The sequence below is a fragment of the Ochlerotatus camptorhynchus genome, unplaced genomic scaffold (genome assembly GCF_037179485.1).
Source record: "Ochlerotatus camptorhynchus isolate MF236.1 unplaced genomic scaffold, CSIRO-AGI_Acam_v1.1 ptg000353l, whole genome shotgun sequence".
In the NCBI taxonomy this organism is placed as follows: Eukaryota; Metazoa; Arthropoda; class Insecta; order Diptera; family Culicidae; genus Ochlerotatus; species Ochlerotatus camptorhynchus.
The window spans coordinates 186701-200000 of NW_027040841.1; the positions used below are offsets into that span (position 1 = coordinate 186701).

At 43.5% G+C, this 13300-nt stretch overlaps 1 pseudogene; it reads right to left on the reverse strand.

Annotated features, from left to right (window-relative positions):
* The window catches only part of LOC135709172 (uncharacterized), a 256458-nt pseudogene that overhangs the window by 55420 nt on the left and 187738 nt on the right, over nt 1-13300 (reverse strand).

The following is a 13300-nucleotide window of genomic DNA, read 5'->3' on the forward strand; positions in this document are numbered from 1 at the left end:
AAAGCCCGTCAACGGTACTCGGCTCTAGAGAAGGAAGTCAAGCGCTCTTGCAGACGGGACAAGCGAGCGTGGGTGAACTCCCTGGCCGACGAAGGGGAGAAAGACGCAAACACTGGCGATATACGCCTCCTCTACGATATCTCACGACGCCTGAGTGGAGCAAGGATGAACCCGAGGATGCCAGTGAAGGACACGACTGGACAATTGCTTACCGACCCCACTGACCAGCTGAAACGCTGGTTTGAGCACTTCGAACAACTTCTTCAAGTTTCGATGGCCAACCAGCCATCAACATCTCGGCATGATCCGCCTAGGGTGCGGCGCATCACTCGCGTCAATTCCGAGGCACCATCACTGCAGGAGATTGAAGCAGCTATCCGAAGCATGAAATCCAACAAGGCTCCAGGGGTCGATCGCATATCAGCAGAGATGCTCAAAGCTGACCCCATGCTATCCGCACAAATGTTGCATCAACTATTCTGTAATATCTGGGACACCGCGACTTTTCCGGCCGACTGGATGCAGGGCATCTTAGTGAAGGTCCCAAAGAAGAGGGATCTGACTGTGTGCGACAATTGGCGAGGCATCATATTACTGTGTATTGTTCTCAAAGTTCTGTGCAAAGTTATCCTGAATCGGATACAGGAGAAGATCGACGCGACTCTCCGACGGCAGCAGGCAGGATTCCGTGCCGGAAGATCTTGTGTGGACCATATTGTCACGCTCCGCATCATCCTGGAGCAGGTCAATGAATTCCAAGAGTCCCTTTATTTGGTATTCGTTGACTTCGGAAAAGCTTTCGACCGTCTCAATCACGAGAATCTGTGGGGCGCCCTGAGACGCAAGGGAGTCCCGGATAAAATCGTCAACCTCATCGAAGCGCAGTATGAGGCTTTCACGTGCAGAGTTCTGCATAACGGAGCCTTGTCCGACCCTATTCGGGTAGTCGCTGGTGTGAGACAAGGATGTATACTATCACCGCTACTGTTTCTCATCGTAATCGACGAGATCATGGTAGGTGCAATAGACCGTGTACCGAACCGTGGAGCATCTCAACGACTTCGATTTGGCTGATGATGTTGCTCTACTAGCACAACGGTGCTCTGATATGCAGAGTAAGCTCAATGACCTAGCCGAACGCTCCTCTGCGGCGGGTCTCACCATCAACGTCAACAAGACCAAATCGTTGGATATCAACACGGGCAACCCTTCCAACTTTACGGTAGCGGGGCAAGCAGTGGAGAAGGTCGAAAGTTTCCAATATCTTGGCAGCCAAATAGCGTCGGACGGCGGGGCCAAGAGCGACATAGGTGCACGAATCAAGAAGGCTAGGGCTGCCTTTGCGAGTTTACGAAACGTATGGAGATCCAACCAGATAAGTCAACGCACCAAAATCCGAATTTTCAACTCGAACGTGAAATCAGTGTTGTTATACGCCAGCGAGACGTGGTGTGTATCAGCGGAGAACACTCAAAAGCTGCAGGTCTTCATCAACCGATGCCTGCGGTATATAATTCGTGCCTGGTGGCCTCACAACTGGATCTCGAATGCCGAGCTCCATCGTCGATGTCCTTCCGATAGCAACAGAAATTTGAGAGCGAAAGTGGAGGTGGGTCGGCCACACACTTCGACGGGGCGGAAACAAAATCTGCAAGCAAGCGCTGGATTGGAATCCAGCAGGACATCGCAGCAGAGGCAGACCCAGGGGCTCATGGCGGTGGAGCCTCAATAAGGAAATTAAGCAAGTCGATAGGAATCTGACCTGGGCCCAGGTCAAGGCAAAAGCGAGCAGCCGCCCAGGATGGAAGTCTTTCACGTTGGCCCTTTGCACCGCTGGTGGTGCACAGGACCCTTAAGTAAGGACGGAATTGAAAGTTCGGGTTGACGATGGCAATTTGATCATAACCCTACCTAACTACTGACTAAATAACATACGCATTTATTTGGGAACCCAGTTCAGTGACAATCCATGTGTCATCATTGCCACTTTTTTCATCCATCCGCCACCGTGGAAGCATTTCCAGCACTCTCAAAGTAATACCAGTTCCACAGGCATTCTATATCCGAATTGATATGGGCCTTTTCGCATGTTGGTGTCTGCTGATGAGGTCTATTCTTTTTTTTTTCTATACAATCGAACATATATCCATTAGGGTGATTCAAAATTTCGATTTTCTCCTGGGTGCTCAATCGATTCCCAAACAGGTCCTAAATATCCTCCCAAAATTTGAGCTCATTTGGTTGTGATCATACTGCAGTGGGCCTTTTAAGTTTATATGGGAATTATTATGCAAAAAGCTAACTTGTTAAACTCATCGTTCTGTACAGAATAGTTTAATATCTGTTCGTAAATTAAATTTTCCCAGCTACAACTTTGCTGAAGTCCATTTTTGATTGAACGAGTAATGATTTAGAATTGATTACGTGAGGTGGACAAAATTTATATTTTGACCTACCCTAATATCCATACACAGCGACGCACAGAGGGATTTTGTTGTTTTTATATTTTACAGTTGAAGTGAGTTCTTTTTCAATCCAAACCGTTGCATGAGTGTATGAATCATTAGGTTGATGAAAATGAATGAATTAATGACATTAATGACCACGAAACTGGTGCTACCCGATTCACGTTGAGCAATCGTAATACTTGGTGGTGTGGTCAATTTCCAGTCCGCGTTGAGGATTTGTTTGAACTGGAAAATGTCTCGACTAACCCTTAATTAATAACTGTTGAGTACTTATACAGTGAGAGAGAAGAACAAAAACAATCAAACTCACATACTGCTGTTAATGCTAAGATTCTAAGTACTTTTGACCCATCTACAAATTTCTCCCAGTGCATTTTACCACCTTTCACGAGATTGATCCCACTGTGAGACGAAGCGAAAACATCTTCTATGCGTAACAAATAACAAATTTAACAACAACAGCCAATGGAACAACGGAGATGGGAATTGACTCGTCCGTATTGATTTCCCTTCGAACGATCGATTCGAAGAGGCGAATATAAAAGCAGAATAAATAAGAAATGTTAGTCTGGCTGTGTCATGATGAGATGATGATACCAGAGCTAGACTAAAAAGGAAGAAGCAAGTACAGTGATGAAGGAAAAGCGAATGTGTGATTGAGTGAGCGTGTGATGTGTGTAGCAAACACAATCAAATTGAGGCATAAATTATGTGTAGCATCCCATTAATGAGACGCATCGAACCTACTGCGGATTGATACGTTTGTAGGCTGGATCTTCCCCACTGTCTCGAAGGCTGAAGGCGAAAAGCGATAGATGATGTTGGCACGATGCTGTATAGCGATTCTGATAAGGATATCATGCGTATGATGAAAAAATGTGAGCTAAGATCGATTTTTGTTGGATGTTTATACTTTCATCACTTTGTCTTGCGTCTCTTGTCACGCGCTATAAGTGTGGCACATATTTGATAGCCAATAAATCTTCAACGACTGGTATAGTGGAGGGATGAAACAAAATTTGTTTTCTTGTTGATTCGGTGCAATTTTTAGGGCTTGAGATTCCGATTTTGGGTCATTTTAAACCATTTTACTGAGCAGGAAAAATAATTAAATGTATTACACAAAAGCTTTTTTGCTCACTCAATTTTTCATCTGACTTCTTTTAGAGTCAACTGAAAACTTTTAAGGTGACTATAATGAAACAGTCCAAATATAGTTTCAGAATTTTGATTATAATAACTGCATTGTAGATCAAAACGCCAATAAAGCAGACATTTTTATTTCCTTTGTTGCTATCCATTTTGGAGAGATACTGTCTTCCGAGAAGTTGTTTACATTAAAATGAACCTTAAGGTTAAGGCTATCCTCATTTTCCGAAATCAGAAACTGTTTTATTTGAAGTGCCTGATGTGCCTCAAGGGAGCCATTTGGGCCCACTTCTTTTTGTTCTATTCGTCAACGATCTTTGCGAAACGATTAAATTTCCGAAGGTAATGTTTTTCGATGATTTGAAGTTCTTTCGGTTAGTTTCATCGTTAGTTGATTGCTGTGCCATACAAGCTGACATCGACGCGTTTCTACACTGGTGCAGGCTAAACGGAATGGATGTAAATGCCCGAAAATGTAATGTAATTTCTTTCTATCGAACAAGGATGGCGACCATTTTCGATTATGGCATGTTGACAACTAGTATCGACAGTGCTTACTCTACTGTTAAAGATCTGGATGTGCTACTTGACAGTAAGCTGAGGTTTACCCAACACATAGCTGCAACGACCGCCAAGGCGTACGCAGTGCTTGGCAGTTTGAAGACATTCATTGCTTGAAAAGTCTCTACGCAGCATAATTGAATATCATGTCGTTCAGATTAACCGGATCGAGCGTATTCAAAGGAACTTTCTTCGATTTACACTTCGTTTACTTCCGTGGAATGATCCGTTTCGATTACCACCCTACGAGTATCGCTGCGCCTTGATACATCTACCAACCTTGGCTATTAGGAGGATCCTGTTGCAGCGGCTTTTTATATTCGACAACCTGAAGAGCAACGTAGACTGCTCAGTACTGCTGAGCAATGTAAATGGAAACATTCCGGCCAGAACAATCCGGCGTGCAGATTTTCTCCGCCTTCCTGTGCACCGCTCTTTTTATGGACAGAACCATCCGTTTGATGTTTGTTGTCGTCGTTTTAATGAAGTATTTGTCCTTTTTGATTTTAATATATCTAAGACAATGTTTAGAAATAGGATTAGTGAATAGCAATATCTGTTATTTTACTAGTCTGCAATATCGATCAGATCAGACAAGTAAAATAAAATAAAAAAATAAATATTAGAATTCAAAAGTTATGGGAAATTTTAACCCAAAAAAATATGTAGTCTATATAGTTTGATAGATAATTTTGTTGTTGATACGGAATCTGAAAGGCCATATAAAACGCAATATTCAAGGTGAAAACTGTGAGCACATTTTTTTTAAAGGCGGTAGGAAATCTTTAAAAATAATCAAAATAATATAACTTGTAAATTTTATGTAACTCAGAAACGCCTCAACATAGAAACTTATTGTCAGCTGCAAAAATGTAGATTACAACTTTTTTAACAGTCATCTCTATTTAATTTCTTGCTAAATGGAAAACAAAAAAGTTAGAACTAGCTATTACCTATTTTTTTTTTCTAAAGACAGCCAGTTGCTATGATGAGACGTATCTGAGTTACACTTATTTTTTCCATTCTAAAACAAAGTTGATCGCGCAGTTTTTTCCTATAATGTTGAATTTTTTATGACCTTTCAAATGCCATATCAACTACATGAGATATTGACATTTGAAGACTGCATGATTAAAATAACCAATCCAGATAGAGCTGACATTAGGGCGTAACAGCCTTTGTAAACAATGACTTCTCTTGATGATTTCTAGTAATTCAAGGCACGCCTACACAAACTAACATATCCATCGGGTAGGGGAAATATTCCCCTACTCGATGGTGATGTTTATTTGCCATGGAGAGCCATGACTTTATGGAAATCATCGACAAAAGCTGTTACGCCCTAATTCCAGCTCTATCCAGCAATAGCATTTAAATGTTCATTTATACCCAAATACATTGTTCAGCAAAACTAAAAGTAAGAATAAAAACTATTTTAAAGGACACCCTAACTTAAAGCAAAAAAAAATAGCTTTGGTATGGTCAGATGAACAGTAAGAAAAATTGTATCTAAGCAATGTGGCTTTAAATATGTTTCTAAAATTTTTTTCTTAAAAATTAAACCAGGTATAACTTTAAACAAAAAAGTTATATTTCAGTTTTTAGTAAAAATCAGGACCACCCTAATCATCATTTGCTCGAAAAAGAGGCCCATTTCATTTACCCTCTAAAATGAATAGCAGCAAAGTAAATATTTTTGCCTGATAAATTGCCCTTTCGGACCACAGTGCACTATGCACAGGGCAACACAACAAAACAACGAAACGTACCGTACGAGATGCCCACGATTAATTTATTAGTTGAATTCCTAAACCTTATGTTTAAATCTGCGATTTAAACAGCTCCACTGTTTTATGACTTGTCCCATTAATACAGCACAGTGGGCCTAATCGTTTCGAAAAATTATGGAAGTATAATATAATCATTTTCCAGGATGCTTTCAAGAGCTGGCTGTGTTGGTATTGTTGGCAGTATTGTCAACTTTTCATGAAGTATGATCCGTAGATAGGCAAATGCGTTTCTACTACCTTAATGTGTGCTAAATCTTATAACTGTTTTCCAAAAACCGTCATTGAAAAATTTAAAATTTTGAAACTCATGAGAGGGAAGTGAACAAAAATTTTTTAAATCCATAAAATCTATGACAAAAGTTCGAAAGAATAAATTATGAAAAGGACAAAAGGTTACAGAAACAAATGTTTCGAATCCTAAAACATTTTTTTTAACGAAAACCATATTTCAAAGAACGAGCAGTTTTTTATAAGTGACAATCATATAAAATCATATTTCTTTTTTGAGTTTTAAGTTTCAAAATATTCATTAGGTTGTGGCCTTTCGTTTTTTTTTCTTTTGACCTTTTGTCCCTTTCGTCCTTTTGTCTTTCGACCTTTTGTCTCTAGACCTTTTGTCCCTAAGCTAGGCCAGACAACTCCATTTAAATCACAGTTTACAAGACCACGATACGGGCCCTCCCTTAGCTCAGTTGGTAAAGGCGCAGCTACAAAGCAAACCCATGCAGAGTTCGATTCCCGGTCCGGCTTAGGAATTTTACGGGTTGGAAGATTCGTCGATTTCCCTGAGCATAGGGTATGTTTGCACTTGCCACCAGTGCTGTAAATTTTCATATCATTCGATTGAAGATGAACCACTACAACCATTCAATCAATTCTGTGTAAACGTCTCACATGACCATAATTTGAAGAGCCCCTGTCTCATTCGAAGCTCATTGTCACTGTCAATTGAGTCACTCAGTATCATTTGATATACGACAGTGGAGTATGGAAGAAATCCAGCAAAATGGTCCCGAACAGACAAGTCGACCCGATGTCGGATCAATGTAAGGCTAATTTAAGGTCGATGTCGACCCAATGTCGTGTTGTTGTCGGCTCAATTTTGGGTTTATTTCGGGTCAATGTTGGGTCAATGTCCGGTCAACATCGGGTTGGGGTTTGATAGAAGTCAGGTTGGTGTCGGGTTGGCTTAGCTTTTTCGCCGGAATGTCGACCAGAGCTCCGTTTGTGTGTAGGTTACACTCAATTGAATGATATATAGCGTTTCTCAAATGCGAATGATCCATGCCTTCGTCAAATGACTAAGCAATTGATATCACCCATTCGGAAGAGGTCCCTTTTGATAGCGAATAGCTACTTTTCTCATTTTCATCAAAAATGTTCCAATGATTTTGAGAATTTACAGCACTGCTTGCCACACAATTATACTAATGCAAAAATGGTACAGGCTCTCAATTAATAACTGTGGAAGTGCATAAGTTAAGAGCACGCAATAAGCTAAAATGCGATAAGCATTAAACTTGAAATGCGAAGAAGAATAAGAAGAATAAGATGAATCATTTAAATATAATTAATGTACATGAATACACAAACTGGCAACGGCGTCTTATGGAGTAAACTTTCTCTAGGGGAAACGCTCCTATAGTTGCGGTACGTTAGAGGCGTTAGGTTGCTAAAGTTGTGCATGGAGACTCAATACACAACTATAGGAACCTAACGCTTCTAACGTACCGCAACTATAGGAGCGTTTACCCTACATAAATACATTTTACATAACTTTTAATACTGCTTATCGGTCTACCGATTAAACTAATGTTTTTCTTGGTGTGCATGGATCGGGGTTCCCTGCCTATATGAGAGCCTCGACGATTTCCCACATAGTAAAATTCACATAAAATTTACAGTCCAACAATCTGCATCTCGAAAATGTAACAATTATCTACTATACTAACTAATGCTAAATGCAAAGCCTCATGGATCAATGATTCGACCGTGGCCGATGATAGCGCCGACGATGCACAAGCCAATGGACGATGTCGATAAAGTACTCTATATGGTTAGATTGATTTGCGATATGATTACTCTCTTCGTCGTCGTCGTCGTCGTCGTCGTTGTCGTCGTACTTCTCCTGGCCTTCCTCATCTCCTTTGCCATCCACTTCATTCATCCTATCATCGTCGCCATTCTCGCCATCATATTCATCCTCCGCTTCTTCGGAACAGTCCCAAATATGGACCATAGTTGAAGTGGTGGAATGACGACTACGACTAGACCCGTGTGGATAACGCGGGACAGGAGGTCGCATTGGGACGATTTGTTTTCGGTGATTATTATGATTATGATTATTGCGATGATCATTATTGCCTGCTGATGGCTGATAGTGACGGACGGGTAGTTTGTTCGCCTCGGACGATGAGTTTAAGCTGTTGTTTGAGCTTTTCGATGGTTTTGCGGAGGTGGTGGTAGTTGCTGCATTCGTTGGAACAGTACTAGGTACATTATTAGATCTATGCAATGGTACGTGACTTTGGCTGGTAGTTTTTCGGCTTTGGTTATGATCGTGCACAGGCCAGCGGTGGTGGTGGTGGTGATGGGGATGCCAAATGGTGTGTAAAATTATGTGCAGTCTACTTACGGGGCTGTTCAAGTCTACCAGAATGGGGGACTTGCCCGGACAGATCAGGTACGATTCGTGGTTCTCGAGGCGGTTCGTCTCCAGCGGTCGATGATGGACAGGTCGTCGTGGCTCGTATGGTTCAGGTGGAGCTAGAGACGAGAATAATTAGCCAAGGCAATTTGAATAACGCAAAAAAAAACCCTACCTTTAACGGTGATTCCAAAGCTGCACTTCGCACTCAGTCCATCAGCATCCGTCGCAACGTAATTGACGTAGTGTACGCCAGCTATCAACATCTGACCTGGAGAGTGGGATTTATACAGCTGTTTGATTTCGGATTCAGTGTCAAAGTTGGGCTCCACCCAGTACACGGACCGGGATGTCTCGTGATTCTCCAGTTGAACGTTGAAGGAGTCTGGACAGTTAACGACCTGCGGTGGTCTCCGTTCTGAAAACGTATCTCGTTATGTACTGGAATCTATTAAATGTTAACAACTACGACGTACCTCTTATCTTAATCAAAACCTGACAGACATCACTCATCGGTGAGTTTGGACTCCTCGCACGGAACGTCATCGAAGTCTCCCCTGCTGGAAGCTCTGCCTCCAGCTGCTTACCCCAAGCCGGATGAGCATCCACAAACTGGTACCACTCTACGTTGGTTTTCGGCTGCTCCAATTGAATCTTCATGGTATAATGTCCAACGGGGAGAACCTCATCAACGTCAGGAGGACACTGAATCTGCGGTTTGATTGGGGCTGGGGCTACCGTTGCCATAGGAGCACAACGTAGATTTGGAGTGGGACTCCACTTCTGTTCAGTATCACAAACTGCCGTTCGTTTACCGACCGGTTTGAAACCGGACTTGCAGTGCAGCACGCAACGTTCACCGGCAAAGGTCTTACCTGTCATGCATGCTACCGGTAGGATAGTTCCATGCTCTGGACGCTGAAGCCGTGGACAAGATTGAGCTGGGAAGTACAATTGAGATTGATTCAAATAAACGACAAGCACTTACAAAATCTGAGTACTTACGAACACACAGCGATTCACCTTCGTCCCACTGTCCCGTCCCGTTGCAGTGCTTCGTACCCGGTCCCAGCAATTTGTATCCTTTGTTGCACGAAATCGAACACTTTGTTCGGTAGAATAGCTGTGTCTTATGACGAGACCTAGAACACCGTACTTCACCATTCTTTGGAGCTGTCAGGGGCTTACAACGATCCTTGATTTCGAAGCATGTCCTACGGTCCTTACCCATTTTAGAACCCGGAGGACACACGCAACGAAAACTGCCAGCTAGGTTAATACACTTTGCCTTGCCTCCACAGCCTCCATTCTCCTCGAGACATTCGTTGATATCTATGCATTGTCCAAGAGCATTCTTCTCGTACCCGGCATAACAATCACAAGCATACGAACCCTCCATATTGACGCATTTTTGCTGACAATTGTTATCGGCTGGCGATCGGCATTCATCAAAATCCATGCAGCTTACCTTGTTGGTTTTGTTCAGAACAAACCCTTCCCGACAGGAGCACACGGGAAGTCCTTCCCGTAAATTACAAAAGTGTACCGTTCCGTAAAGCACATGGATTACTGACTTCACAGGTCTTGTTGTCACTCATCAACGCAAATCCTGATTCACACTCACATCTGAAACCTCCACGTTGATTGACGCATCGCTGACTGCAGCCTCCATTCAAGGTTGAACACTCGTCAACATCTTCGCAAGATGCCAGATCGTCTCCCAAGATCATCCCATCTGGGCATCTGCACGTGAAGCTTCCATGTTGGTTTTCACATATGTGCGAGCATCCTCCGTTGAAGTTGTTTATCTTACACTCGTCGATATCCAGACAGGTCGCCTTATCAACGTGCAACCTCAACCCCGACGGACAAGAGCATTCAAAACCACCCTTGGTATTGACGCAATCATGGGAACACTTTCTAAACTCGTCCGAGCATTCGTCAATATCCGAACATGTCCGGTTGTCCAATTCCAAACGATGGCCATCTTCACAGCCGCATCGGTACGACCCCGGTATGTTTATGCAGTGATGTTCGCAACCTCCCTTATTCGAAAAAGTCTCGCATTCGTTGATGTCGTCGCAGGTAAACTTGTCCCGTCCCAGAATGAACCCAGAGGGACATTCACATTCGAACGTCCCCGGAACGTTCACGCAAAAGTGCGAACAGTCATGGATCTTCGTTGCGCACTCGTCCACATCACGGCAAGTCTGCTCATCCTCTTCCAGTTCGAACCCTGCTTCGCATGCACATCTATAGTCTCCAAGTAGGTTAATACAAATGTTCGTGCAGTTTCCGTTATTTTCGATGCACTCGTCTATGTCCTCGCATGTGTGGCGATTGCGACCCAGCTCGAATCCTTCCGGACACGAACAGTAATAGCTTCCCGGCAGATTAGTACAGGTGTCCGAGCATCCACCATTCCTTTGATCGCACTCATTAACGTCGACGCACGTCTTAAAGCTACTACGCTCCAATTCGAACCCTTTCGGACACGTACAGCTAACGACACCGTGCTCGTAGTGACAACCGTGAGAGCATCCACCATTGTTCAACTCGCACTCATCCACAAAGTCACACGTGTGTTCGTCTTCCATGAGGTAAAGTCCTTTAGGACACGAGCATTGATGACCTCCCAGTAGGTTAATACAGATGTGCGAACATTTTCCGTTATGTTCTTCGCACTCGTTAATATCGTGACATGAGTGGCCGTTATCGGCCAAGCGATACCCACTGTGACAGGAACAACGGTAAGAGCCTTCCGTATTGTGACAAGAGTGATCACATCCATCTTGGTTCGTAAGGCATTCATCGATGTCCTGGCATAGGCTATCATCATCCAACGTAGGTTCAAACCCTTCAAAGCAGCTGCACTTGTACCCACCTTCAAAGTTCACACAATTCTGGTGGCAGCCTCCGTTGTTTTCACGACATTCATTGATATCTTGACATGTACGACCATCATGACCTAGTGCATATCCTTGCAGACATCCACAGAGGGATTCTGCACTAGGATCACAGATGTGCGAACAGCCTCCATTGTTAAGGTTGCAGTCGTTGATCGCCTCGCAAGTCTTCCCATCTTCTGCGAGCTCCATATTGTCTGGACAGTCGCAGAACGTTTCTCTATTGAAAAATGTACAGATATGCGAGCAACCTCCATTATCCGTGGTACACAAGTCCATCTGTCTACAGATGCCGTATTCATCCAGCTCCTTTCCTTCCGGACATACACATCTGTAACTTCCGTACGTATTCAAGCAATTAAGATCACCACAAAGGTCTTCATCATCTTGTTCTTCGCATTCATCAATGTCATCGCATGTTTTGCTGTCCGTGGATAACTGTAGCCCCTTTGGACAACTGCACTCGTACCCTCCCGCTATATTATGGCAGTTGTGGGAGCAAAGATGTCTACCCTGTTCACACTCATCGGTATCATGACAACTATGATCATGCTGTTGATACCCCGAAGGGCATTCACATCTGTAGTCACCACCCTCAATCATTCTACACACCCCTGGATTGCAGCGCTTCTTGTGTTCCTCACCACAGCTGTACACATTCTTGCAAGCCTTCCGATCGTACTCATCCAAAATGTAGAACTCCGGACAGCTGCACACAAAACCCTCCGTTCCATCTTTGCACTCATGAGAGCACCGGGTCTTGTTTGGATTCTCGTACAAGTCTGCACAAAAATCTCTCACGCACGTCCTTCGGTCATGATTCAGATGAAAGTTATCCGGGCATCTACACTCAAACGATCCGACTGTGTTCACACATTCGTGTGAACAAACATCCACCGAGTTGCGGCGCCCATCTTCCTGTTCCTCATCGTCGTAGTCATCCTCTGCGTGGCTGTAGGCTTCGCACTCGTTTATATCTTGACAGGTCCTGTCATCGTCAGCCAGCTCGTAACCTGCCGGACAGGTGCACTCGTACCCGCCGTAGGCATTCCGACAGTGGTCGCAACCGTGCTCCAGCTCTACGCACTCGTCAATATCTGTTTCATCGAGAAAGAGAGAAGATCAATCAGTGTGTATAGCTAGATTTCTATCACATGCCGACGCGTTCATATTTCCAATTTAGATTAGGCACTTTTTCCCAGCTCCAAATGAGTCGTATGTAAATTTGAATAAAACAAAAAAAGTTCCAACGACACGGAACTGCTGCTGCCACTGTTGCTACCGCTATTGCTGTGTGGGAAAAAGTTGCTGCCGTGGACAACTCGCCACAGGGTTCAATCATTCATTCGCGAATGGGACTAATTTGACGAACAGGATTTTGGAATGCCAAAAACTTTGGGTACCCGTCGGTATTATTCATACAGCCTGTACTCGTCACCGCTACCTATCGATGGATTTTCAAACGGAATTTGGTTCAGCACACCTCTGGCGCCGGTTTATGGGAATAATAATTCATGGTGGCGCGGATTGCGAATGGTATGGATGGAAGTGTGTTATGGTTTGAGAGCTGGCCCCCAGAGCAATTTACTTATGGTCAGTGAGTTTCGAACTAATTGCTGGTGCAAATAGAGTTGCACCAATGGTACAAAATGTGCTTCATGTCATTGCTGAGCTCATCCCTTAAGGGAAAGTATGTACCGGGAAGTTGTGCCAGTGATGAACATATCGATAGCGTGTTTTATTCAATGATAATTCTGTGTATATATTTTACTTGGAACC